Source organism: Sycon ciliatum, chromosome 12 (genome assembly GCF_964019385.1).
Source record: "Sycon ciliatum chromosome 12, ocSycCili1.1, whole genome shotgun sequence".
Taxonomy (NCBI): Eukaryota; Metazoa; Porifera; class Calcarea; order Leucosolenida; family Sycettidae; genus Sycon; species Sycon ciliatum.
The window spans coordinates 26,154,885-26,166,852 of NC_088654.1; positions in this window are offsets into that span (position 1 = coordinate 26,154,885).

Sequence of the window (11,968 nt, forward strand, 5' to 3'; positions counted from 1 at the left end):
GTACACCATGCAGCTGGCAGAGCTGGGATCGGGAGGGGGGGGGGTGTTGACTGTGTTCACGTACAAGACCACGCATGGCCACTGTACGCTCTCGTACGTTGGTGGGCGATTTGGCACCAGTCCTGTACGCTGTTTGTCGCGCGCGTATCACCAGCGTAGTTGCAGAGAGTCGGTATGCGTTGCGATCACCTTGGAGCTTTCCCCGGGGTCCCACGGGCAAAAGGAAAAGTTAACGATAGGGAAAATACTGAAAGCAAGCTATTTTTTCACTATGAAACAAACCAGAGAAGAAGTTGTCAAATCATGAAAACAGAGAGAAGAAGGTAATGGATAAACCACCCTGTCAGGTGGAAGCTTTAAACTGTCGCATCCTTTTGATCGTTGCTCAGCTTCCCCGTCGGGCGTATTATGGGATGACGCGCGCGTCGACGCGGGGTACGGTACTGTACAAGGCACGGTGTTGTTTTATATGAGTACCCACGCCACAGCAGTAGAAAAGTTCACCAAATCCGGCAAATTCGGATTGCATGCAGTTGAGACAAGGTCAGCCAGGAAGAGTACAATCATCCAGAGCTTGAGATCTTCTACGCTCTGTGTACAGGTCCGTATACGTGCAACCCCCGTCCACGTCCATAAACTGCATACCAGGCGTATCCAGGTTGGAGCCCATAAGTAAAAAAGTTGCATAACAAGCGCATGCAACTCTGGCAGTCTGGGTACTAGTATCACGGGTCAATGCGCAACTCGCTACCTGCATTACTACAATAGTATGTAATGTTTGATTTCTTTTGGGTACGATTGTGGCTGTGACCACAATAAAGGAAAGGTTGACAGGATCGCCTTTCTAAAAATTAATGAAAGCAGCACCTGATCCCCTAATTGGCCATTGCCAAGACCTCACAGTTGCCTACTCTTGTTTATGGACTCTTGAATACACTAAGCAGAGCTAGAGGGCAAGAAGCGATTACAGTCATTATCTAAATAATGACTGAGCTGATGATGAGGTCGAAGTCCATATAAAATTATATCATTATACGTATAGCCATAAAAACTGCTGATAATGGCATTCGTGTTGGGTTTAACTATTCACTGTGCTGATACATGGTGATGATTGTGCTCCGCTTTGCCCGTAAAAGAGGTCCTCCGGTGGATTCTTTATGGCAGTTTTCTAAAAAAAGTTATTGTGTTCTAGTCCTGGGTAGTAGTAGTAGTAGTAGAATTTATTATTTTGATAGGGAAGGCCCTACAGACGTTGCCGTCTTGTTACAGGGAACCCTAAGTGCTCTTTACAGAGCGAAACAAAAACGGATAGATGCTCAACCTGACGGCACGAGACAGGCAGAGAATTCCACCTATCAGCGCCAAGGAAAGAAATAGAGAACATGCCATATCTAGTGGTAGCAGCGGGCAAAGAAAGTGAAGAGAATGATTGCCCTCTAGTGCGCCTCTCGGTGCAAGTAGCAGCCGACTGGAGGGTGAACATTGAGGAAAGAAGAGGACTTGTAAGCTGATGAATACAGCGGAAAACAAAAATAAAAAGCCTCAAGTTGAGACGAGATTCGAGGGAGTATAACTTAGCGTGCCGCAAAACAAAGACAGTCGGGGTACGGCGAGGGAGACCAAAAACCTGTTTCATGCTGATAACAAGGCGAGAGTATAAAGATGGTGTAAGACAGTGAGCATAGGAGTTGCTGGCGTATTCAATAGTGGATTGGATGAGGGATAAATAAAATATTCGCTTAGTTGTGTGGTCTACTGTACGGCGGCAGCGGCGGAATGCTCCTATCTTCTTATAAACAGATGTACATACATGGTTGACTTGATCCTCAAAGGTGAGGTGTTGGTCAATAATTAGGCCAAGATAACGCGCTGTGGCAGAAGGTCGAATATCGACACCACCGCATGCAATGGTAAGATCCGGCGGAAGAGGCAGAGCCTTCTTCCGAAGCACCATGTGTAGCAGATTCACTGTTACTACTAACACTAGGAATAGGATACACTTATCACCTGCTATTATCACGCTGCTGCTGTTAGGTGTTATGTCCATCATTGCTTGTTCATGTATATAAGAATGCATTATGGCAAGGATCATTGCTTATTCCAAGAATGACTACTGAAGTTAGTTGGACTGTTACACTGGTAGCAAGAGGATGGTTTTTCTTTTCGTCATGTTCGGGCTATGCGCAGTGGCCGCATTAGTCGCCTACGGTATATTCGAGATTCAGAAGCGTCTGAATCACCTTATCGCACTCGGTCAGTGCGATGGATCAGATCAAACGCCAAGACGTGCTCAAGCTCCCAGCTGAGAGAGGCCACGCATGCGCCATGTTAAGTCTCCGCCTGTGTTTCGTGGAGATACAAGAGAGTTCAAGGAGTGGGCCTTCGCCATCGAACTCGCCATGAAGTCCCTGCAGCTGGACAACGCGGAGGAGCGCTTGAGCTACGCGGCGAGTTTTCTGGAGGGCAACGCTCGTCTTTGGTTTATCGCCTCTCAGGAGGCAAACACGCTGTTTTCCGACTGGCCAGACCTGAAGAGCAGGCTGGGAGAAGTGTACGGCCCGGTTTATGACAGGGAACAGGCGCGCATCGACTTATTCGCTCTTCACCAAGATGAGACTCTTGACGAATACATCAACAAATTTTCGCGGCTTAGCTTACAAGTTCCCGAGCTTGATGACCACTCCAGAGCTATCTTGTTCACGCGTGGGCTGGCTCAGGGCCTAAGCGGTGAGGTACTTAGGGAGCATCCGCAACATTTGGCCCAAGCCATACGAGCTGCGGTCTCAGCAGACCAGTCGATGCGGCTAGCCCAAGCAAGCTACGCCAAGGCAGTGCGCGCACCAGGGCATCAGAGGCGCCAGCCTGGACCCTGGTCAAGCCAACCAACACCATCCGGTGGGAGAGAAACCAAGGAGCCAGAGGGTCGTTCAAGGCTGTGTTTCACCTGCAGGAAACCCGGCCATATTGCCAGATTCTGTCCAGAAGGAGGGAGGAACGCCACAAGCAAGCCTTCTTTAAACGATGGACGCCAGTAAGGAAGGGAGTGCGACTACTGGCGAACACGAGAGCACCCAGGAATAGGCCACGAATCAAAGTTCAGAACAAATTCAGCCCCTTAGCAAATGAGGAACCACGCCTCGAGGAGACCGAAATTCAAGCCTCGCCTGTCAAGCATTCGTCACCTGATACTGTTGGCCGGCCTAATGAAGTAACCGCCAGCACAGGGAGCATTTCCGCCGACAACGAACACGACCTAATGCGCGTCCAGGGCAAGATAAATGGACGTCGCGTTACCATGCTACTGGATTCTGGGTCAACCCACGACTTCATTTCAACTGACCTTGTCAAGAAGCACAACATCTCCACAACAACCGGTAGCGATGTCCTGAACGTCACACTTGCTGATGGATCGGTCCGCTCACAGCCTATTACGAAAACGGACAGCTTGAAGACCGTAGTCGGCGACTTTAGCGAGCACCAACAGTTCCTAGTATTCCCTATGACGCGGTATGACGTGATCCTCGGCAAACCATGGCTGACCCGGACGAACCCACAGATCAATTTTCGTACCAATGAAATCAAGCTGGAGGGTGGATCCATCATCTGTCAACCGAGTGAAAGTGATGGCACGGACAAATCCAACCCACCGATCGAGACGTTCCTCATCTCAGGGAAGCAGGCTAGGCATGCAATGAGAGGTGGCGCAGAAGGAATCCTAGCGTATGTGACAGCAGATCCGGACGAGCCACAGACGGTGGATAGTCCGAGTAGGGAGGATCAGAAGGATTTCAAGGACCTGCTGAAGGAGTTCGGGGACGTCTTTCCCGATGAGCTTCCAAACAAGCTGCCACCCAGAAGAGGCGCAGATCACGAGATAAAAACGGAAGAAGGAGCTAAACCGCCATCTCGTGCAGCATATCGTTTACCAAAACCAGAGATGGATGAGCTTCAAGCTCAGCTCACCGAGCTGCTCCGTAGAGGATTCATCCAGCCCAGCAAATCCCCATACGGAGCCCCTGTGTTCTTCGTAAAGAAAGCGGACATAATAATAATAATAATCATTCTTTATTAAAGGATCTCCCAGAGGCGATGGCCTGTCGAGGGGATCTCCTGATGCAAATCATGCAATAGAAATAAACAGTGAGGAAAACTACACGTGTTACAGTATATGCTACATAAATTAGCAATAAGCACAGGGCTGGGTTGTTAAAAATAAAACAATTAATTTAAATGTCCAGGGATATACCACTACAGTCAAATTTAAAACTTTTCACGTGCAAGCGATATTGCTGCTGAAATTTAGAAAGTGAATCTTGGGATGTCAGCCTTGGTGGAAGGCAGTTCCACAGCTTTCCGATCTTATGCAGAAAGAGAGAGGAATGCGGCCATGAGAATTGAAAATCAGTTTGTTTGGTCGGCGTGCGCTAGAAGAGATATTGATGTCAAAGCGGGATAGATAATCTGGGTGCCAATGGATATACTTGAACAAAACGGTGATGGAAATGTAAGTGCGTCGGAAGTGATGGAACACTTCGAATGGTATGCGACTGGCGTGAGCTAAACCGCATAACCATTAAGAACAAGGCATGCCTACCGAATATTGACGACCTCTTTGATACCGTCCAAGGCAGTGCGTATTTCACCAAGCTAGATCTGAGGTCCGGTTACAATCAGATTCGAATAGAAGAAACAGATATTCCGAAGACAGCAATAAATACCCCATTCGGTCACTTTCAGTTCACAGTGATGGGTTTCGGCCTAACAAATGCCCCGGCAACATTCCAAACCTTGATGAACAGTGTCCCCCAGCCATACCTGCGTAAATTCGTTGTGGTGTTTCTAGACGATATCCTCATATTCAGCAAATCATGGGAGGAGCACCTCGATCATGTCAGAACCATCTTAAACGCCCTCAGGAGGAATGAGCTATATTGCAAACCGTCTAAATGTGAATTCGGCCGGACAGACGTTCTGTTTCTTGGGCACCGGATAGACGGCCAATGCATTTCTCCAGATCCAGAGAAGATCAAGGCCGTGCATAACTGGCCTGTCCCGACGACGGTCACGCACGTAAGACAGTTTCTGGGATTCGCTAATTACTTTCGAAGGTTCATTAACCCTTTAGGGCCCACAATTATTTCAAGAAATGCACTGCATACGCGAGCCCAGGTACTTATCTGGTCGTAACTTTGGTGTCCTTTGGCCGATTTTGGTGATCTTGGGCTTTCTGGAAAGCTCTTGGCCAGAGGAACGCAGCGATAGCCAGCAATACATCACTCGATCCACAGAACCAGCGCCGCAGCGCGATACGGCGCTCCAAAGCCAGCATTGCGAGCGCCCAACTCAAATTCTCTGCCATTTCAACAAATTGCATCGCAGATCGCTCAAATTTTTTTCCTGGAGAGCTGAGAAACATGCCTTTGCGATGACGTAAACTATCTGTAGCTGCGTGGGCCGCGAGTCAGGGAAAACCCCTAAAAACGAGTTCAAAATGCACGCGCTCGAGTTGTCTCTGCTGAGCGAATTTAGTTCGAGTCTCGTATCTCCGCTCTCCGAACTCGGATCGCTTTCGGGTTTTTTTGAGCCGATAGCTGAGACAATTCTAATGTCGATAGCCCTTTCGATTGTCCGATTTGGTCAAGGGATAGCCGAGTTACGCCAGGTTGCGCTTTGAAAAGTATGCACTGTACACTGGTACGGATATATCCGTACTATGGGCCTCAAAGGGTTAACCATTTCTCGGCCATCTCCAAACCCCTGGAGGAACTGACAGGGAAACATGTGCGCTTCGAGTGGAATCAGACTCGACAGGAGGCATTTGAGCGATTGAAGTCTGCTCTGCTGGATGCACCAGTGTTGCGACTAGCAAACGTCAGTCAGGACTTCCGCGTTGAGACTGACGCAAGTGACTTTGCTGTGGCAGGAGTCTTAACGCAGCAAGCAGAGGACCAGTCCTGGCATCCTGTGGCTTAAGTGAGCCGAAAGCTGTCTTCTGCCGAACGGAATTACACGGCCGCCGAGCGAGAAACTTTGGCTGTAGTGTACGCCCTGCAGTGCTGGCGAGTCTACCTATTTCGCCACTTTCAACTCTACACCGACAACATGGGAGTTGTCTACCTCAGGACCAAACCAAACTTAACCAAGAGAGAGGCTCGATGGATTGAATTCCTGGCCGACTATGACTACACGGTACATCACAAGCCAGGGAAGTGTAACATAGCAGACCCGTTGTCACGTCGACCAGACTTGGAACTGAATGGAATCGAGTTCTCTCTGGATGTGAATCAAGGAATTGCGAATCAGATCTCAGCAGGGTATGATAGTGACCCAGAGCTTTCGCCAGTAATCAAGCGCTTGATGGCTTGCAGCGAAGACGCCATGCATGAGCGATACGTCTGGAACAGTGTGGACCGGCGGCTGTACCTAGTAACATCGGGCGATGCTCGCCTCTGCATTCCTCGCGGTCCGGTACGGCTGCAACTGCTCAAACAGAATCATGATTGCCTGACGGCCGGCCATCCGGGGAGAGACAGGACCTACCTGAAGCTGAGCAGATACTTCTATTGGCCAGGCATGAGAAGTACTGTGAAGGACTTCGTTAAATCTTGCGACCGGTGCCAACGCGTAAAGGGTAGCCAGACCAAGGCAGGACTGTTGCAGTCCCTTCCAGTCCCCGAACAGCCCTGGACAGACATCAGCATGGATTTCATCATGGCACTGCCGCTGACCTGCCGAGGACATAGCGCCATTCTAACCTTTGTGGACCGTCTGACGAAGTATGTGCACCTGATCCCGACGACTGTTCATGTTGACTCTAAGGAGGCAGCCCGATTGTACGTGGATCATGTGTTTGCTGCCCATGGCTTGAGCAAAACGATAGTTTGTGATCGAGATCCGCGATTCACGTCGGCGTTCTTCAAGGAGTTTTCAGTATTCTTGGCGTGGAGCTAAAAATGAGCACGGCCAACCACCCGCAGACCGATGGCATGACTGAGCGTGTGAACCGTGTCATTGAGGATACGCTAAGAGCTTTCGTCAACCATAGGCAAAACAATTGGGATGAACTCCTATCGCTATGTGAGTTTGCGATCAACAATGCCGATCAAGCGTCAACAGGTAACACGCCATTTTTCCTCAACCATGGATGCCATCCAGTTACTCCCTCGAGCTTATTGACGAAGCAGAAAGCTGGAGCTGGCATGGACACGAATGCCGGAATGGTCCGCTGTCATGGCTGGATGGCCGCGTAGAGGCACTACGTGAGGCACAGGATGCCATCGTGGCGGCGCAGGCCCGGCAATCATTGTATGCGGATCGAGGACGGGTGGAGGACGCCCTGAAGGAGGGGGATGAGGTGTTGGTCTTCAGGGACTTCCTGCTGACGCCCGAGGAACGAGACAGGCCTTCACACAAATTAAGGCTCAAGTGGTATGGGCCGTTCAAGGTGCAGAAGAAAGTGGCCCCGAATGCGTACAGATTAGCTCTTCCAAGAATCATTCGGGCCCATCCAGTGTTCAATATTGCTGCCCTCAAGCTGTACCATGGCAATGAGATACCGGGCCGTACTCAGCCGGCACCTCCACCCCTAACCGATGCGGATGGCCATACGCGGTACATTGTCGAAAAGGTGTTGTCGCACAAGAAGAGAGGACGGCGCACGCAGTACCTAGTGAAATGGAAGGGCTACCGAGATGCCACCTGGGAGCCGGAGGAATACTTGATGGATGAAGCAGGAAACGCTATTATTCCGCTGAAAACCTACCTGGACCGTTTTTCATAAAATTGCTATTTAATTGGCAGCCACAGTTGTATTGCTAGTTCTACGTGTTGCAATAGAAATGTAGCATTCTGCATGATTAGGATAGTGCTTCCCTGCCAGCCAGGCGTTATTTGCAGAGGACATGCACTGGATCTTGAGTTCATCAGTGTTGTTTTCGGCTACCATGCATTCCACATATCCATGCATGATCATTAGTTACCATAACTGTTCCTTCGAATTGGTACTGTTCTGACAGTTGAGAGGGGGGAATGGTGTAACAGATTCACTGTTACTACTAACACTAGGAATAGGATACACTTATCACCTGCTATTATCACGCTGCTGCTGTTAGGTGTTATGTCCATCATTGCTTGTTCATGTATATAAGAATGCATTATGGCAAGGATCATTGCTTATTCCAAGAATGACTACTGAAGTTAGTTGCACTGTTACAGGGAGAGTCTCTGGTGACTGTCGGCCGCTCGTTCCTGCTGTTAGATTATGGAACGCCCTGCCCCAAGAGTTCAAGTCCCTCGCCTGCCATAGATCATTCAAGAAACTTTTTTAAAAAGGTTTATGTTTATGGTTAGCCAGCATCTAGGCTTGGACTTGGAGTCGTGACTCAACTGTGCTTTCTTCTTCTTCTTTTTTTTTTCTTTTTTTCTCTTTCTCTTTTCTTTTTGAGTACTTGCAGTCTGTGTTTTCTGTGTTTTTCTCTCTTTCGTGGAGGCTTGCTTGTTGTATCCTTGGCTCTCGGCCGTTACTTTATCGCCATCATAATATTGGGCACCATTGCCCGTTTGGTCTGCGATACAAACTGATGATAACCTTGGATGCGCTCAAGGAAAAGCACCCACCTGCCTGCCCCATCCCAGATGCAGATGTGCTATTGCAGGGCCCAATTGTGCAGCTTCAAGCAGTGCAGTTTGCCAGCATCGATGCCAGCTTCATCAAGAACATAGCACTCCGTCTGACTGGTGCTGCTGGTGTGTCCGGCCTCGACTCGACTGCCTGGCGACGAATGTGCTGCTCGTTCGGCGGTGCCTCTTCCGATCTGTGTGCAGCCGTTGCCGCAACCACCCGCCGTCTTGCCACGGAGTATGTAGATCCAGATGGTATTTCAGCTCTTGTAGCTGGCCGATTAATACCCTTGGATAAGAACCCTGGGGTGAGGCCCATTGGCATCGGTGAAGTTCTTAGCCTGACGCTTTATCGCCAAGGCCATTCTTGCCGTCATCAAGCAAGACATCCGGGAAAGTGCTGGTGCTCTCCAAGTGTGTGCTGGCCAGGAGGCAGGTGCAGAATCCGCAATCCATGCCATGGCGGACCTCTACCGCAATGATGACTGTCAAGGAATTCTCCTCGTCGATGCGTCTAACGCATTCAATGCACTCAACCGGCAAGTGATGCTCCACAACATCCGCATCATATGCCCTGCTGCCTCTGTCGCTGTTACCAACTTCTACCGCAGAGCAGCTAAGTTGTTTGTGCATAGTGAGGTGGTCTTGTCTCTGGAGGGCACTACACAGGGGGATCCTCTGGCCATGACTGTCACCACCAGGACTCGAACCAGGGACCCTCGCTTGTAGCCAGCGATGCTCTAACCACTGAGCTATGGTGTAGTCGTCATCTAATAATAATAATAATAATAATAATTCATTTGTAGGACAGATTTTTGGTGTACTGATTTCGGTTGTTGTTGTGTCTGACTCTATTCCCAATATCTAATTCTGTGGTTGGTTTTCCAACTCATTGGGTTGTAGTTTTCATCATGAGTTTGATTATTATTATTAATAGCTATGAAAAGTATGAATGCCGCAGACATCACCACGCAAAAAAAATTCAAAGGATCAGTCATGAATGCCGCAGACATCACCACGCAAAAAAAAATTCAAAGGATCAGAAGTGAACTGCCTGAAAAGAGAAAAAACGCCAGACCCACCAGGACTCGAACCTGGGACCCTGCTTGTCATGAGCAATGCTCTAACCACTGAGCTATGGGACCAGGCTGAACCCAGAAGGCGCTGACAAGTTTTTCACTAGCTCCAAAGGCAGCTCACAACACGTGCCACACATACTGATGGCACTTGGGTCTTTTTCCCTCCCCCAGGGGACCAACCACGGTCAGTTTCTGGAAACTACCAGAGGTGAAAGAAAGTGATTAAATTTGTAAAGGATTGGGAGAATTTCAAATTCAAAGGATCAGTCTTTTATGGCAACGAAGAGAAACGAGAAAAGAAAAAAATCACTTTGAAACACTAGGAATTGACAAAAAATCGAGCGAGTTTAGGCCTAACACACTGTCACATTCTTGCCTTCACCTCCTTATACAACCTGAATTCCACTGCATACTCCATAGAGTACTTGCGGGATTCCCGATTGTCGTGTTGCCTTGGTGCTGCTGTTGGTGGTTTGTGTGGTCTGCCAGGGGCACGCTTCACCACCGCCGGCGCAGGCCCCGATGGCGGAGGATCAGGGAGAGGCAATGAGACTGGAACTGCATTCATGTAGTACATGTGGCAACACCCCACTGTGACCACAACCGCGGCGGTACTGACGAATCAGCCCCCGAGAGTTGCTGACGACATGCAGTAGCCAAGGCAGCGACACATACTCCCGTATCACGGTATGGTCCGCCTCATTCAGTCTCCTCCGCCACCGATGCCAACGACAACGGAGCAAGCAGTGGTACACGTGCGTTCATCTATAGTCCGAGTTTCACGTAAGCGAGCATCAGAAAACAGTGCGTGAAACTTCGGAGTTAAAACACCTTTTCATCCTCTAATTATTGTTTGAACTAGCTCTCCCTTTCGGTATTGAGCACTCTATTGGACAGCCTGGAACCTCTCTGTTTTACAATACTAATAATAGTCAGCAAGATGTGCCAAAGCCTAAAGCTGACCTGCAGATAGTCGCAGAACACCAGTACCATTGGCATTGGTTAGTGTCGTGCAGTAGCAGTAGTAGTAGTAGAATATATTATTTTGTTAGGGAAGGCCCTACAGACGTTGCCGTCTTGTTACAGGGAACCCTCAGTGCTCTTTACAGAGCGAGCAACGTTATCGCATGAGCGCCATCGGATTGTCAAGTAACTGGTGATATTTACAGTGGGCACAAGAGCAAAATATTGTAGATCCTTTTCCTTCCTATAATTATAAATTACCGACTGGCTCTCCATCCCAGTCTATCATAAGGCTATCGGCTGGCTCTCATCGTATCTCTCTACCCGACATCAGCTTGTACGCCTCTCAACTGTGTTGTCGGAGCCTTTACCCGTTACTTTTGGAGTCCCCCAGGGTTCAATCCTTGGGCCACTGCTATTTCTCCTGTATATTAATGACCTCCCCGATATTGCCCCTAGTGGACGACACAGCTCTGCTTTGCTCCAATGCTTGCCCTATACGACTGCATGAAACCATGCAAGATAGCATTGGCAAGGTTATAACCTGGATGCATGATTGGAAGTTGCAGCCAAACGTTGATAAAACGGCAGCTATGTACATTTCCCCTTCTCCCCCTTCCCTGCCACTTTGTTTTCCTTCTTCAAGTGTTGCTATTCGTATTGTTGAAGATCATAAGCATCTTGGCGTTGTTATTGACTTTAAATTGTCGTGGTCACCCCATGTGCAGTATGTCTGCAAGCGCACAAACTCCATCCTTGGGGCTCTTCAAGCCCACTGTAGACATCTTCCTCTTTCTTGCAAACGCTTGTTTTATCGTTGCTATATTGCCCTTACTTGACTACTGTGATACTGCTTGGTCTAGCCTTTACGAAATTGCCAAGATCAGTCCCCTTTCCACTCGACATAAGTACCACCTCTGTGTTCTCATACATAATATTACTAAATAAAATACCCTTGCATATGCAGGCTTATAATTGGTTCTCCGAAACACGGAATACCCGGAACTCATTCAGTCTCCCACGCGTTGCCTGCACCCTATTCACTAGATCCCCGATCTTTGCTGGCTACGTGTTTTGGGCAACATCACCAACGCAGGCCAAGACCAGCACGTCGATCGATAATTTTGTTGCTAAAATCTCTGCTCAAATATAGGTTTTATGTATTTGCATGACATCCTGCTGGTTTGTCTCCTCCTTTGCCTTTTATTTGTATTCTTTTATCTGTTTTACTGCTGTGGTTGGCTTTCACCCTTGTCTCAGTTTTACTGGCCGTCATCATGATGTGCCATGAGATAATAATATAAATA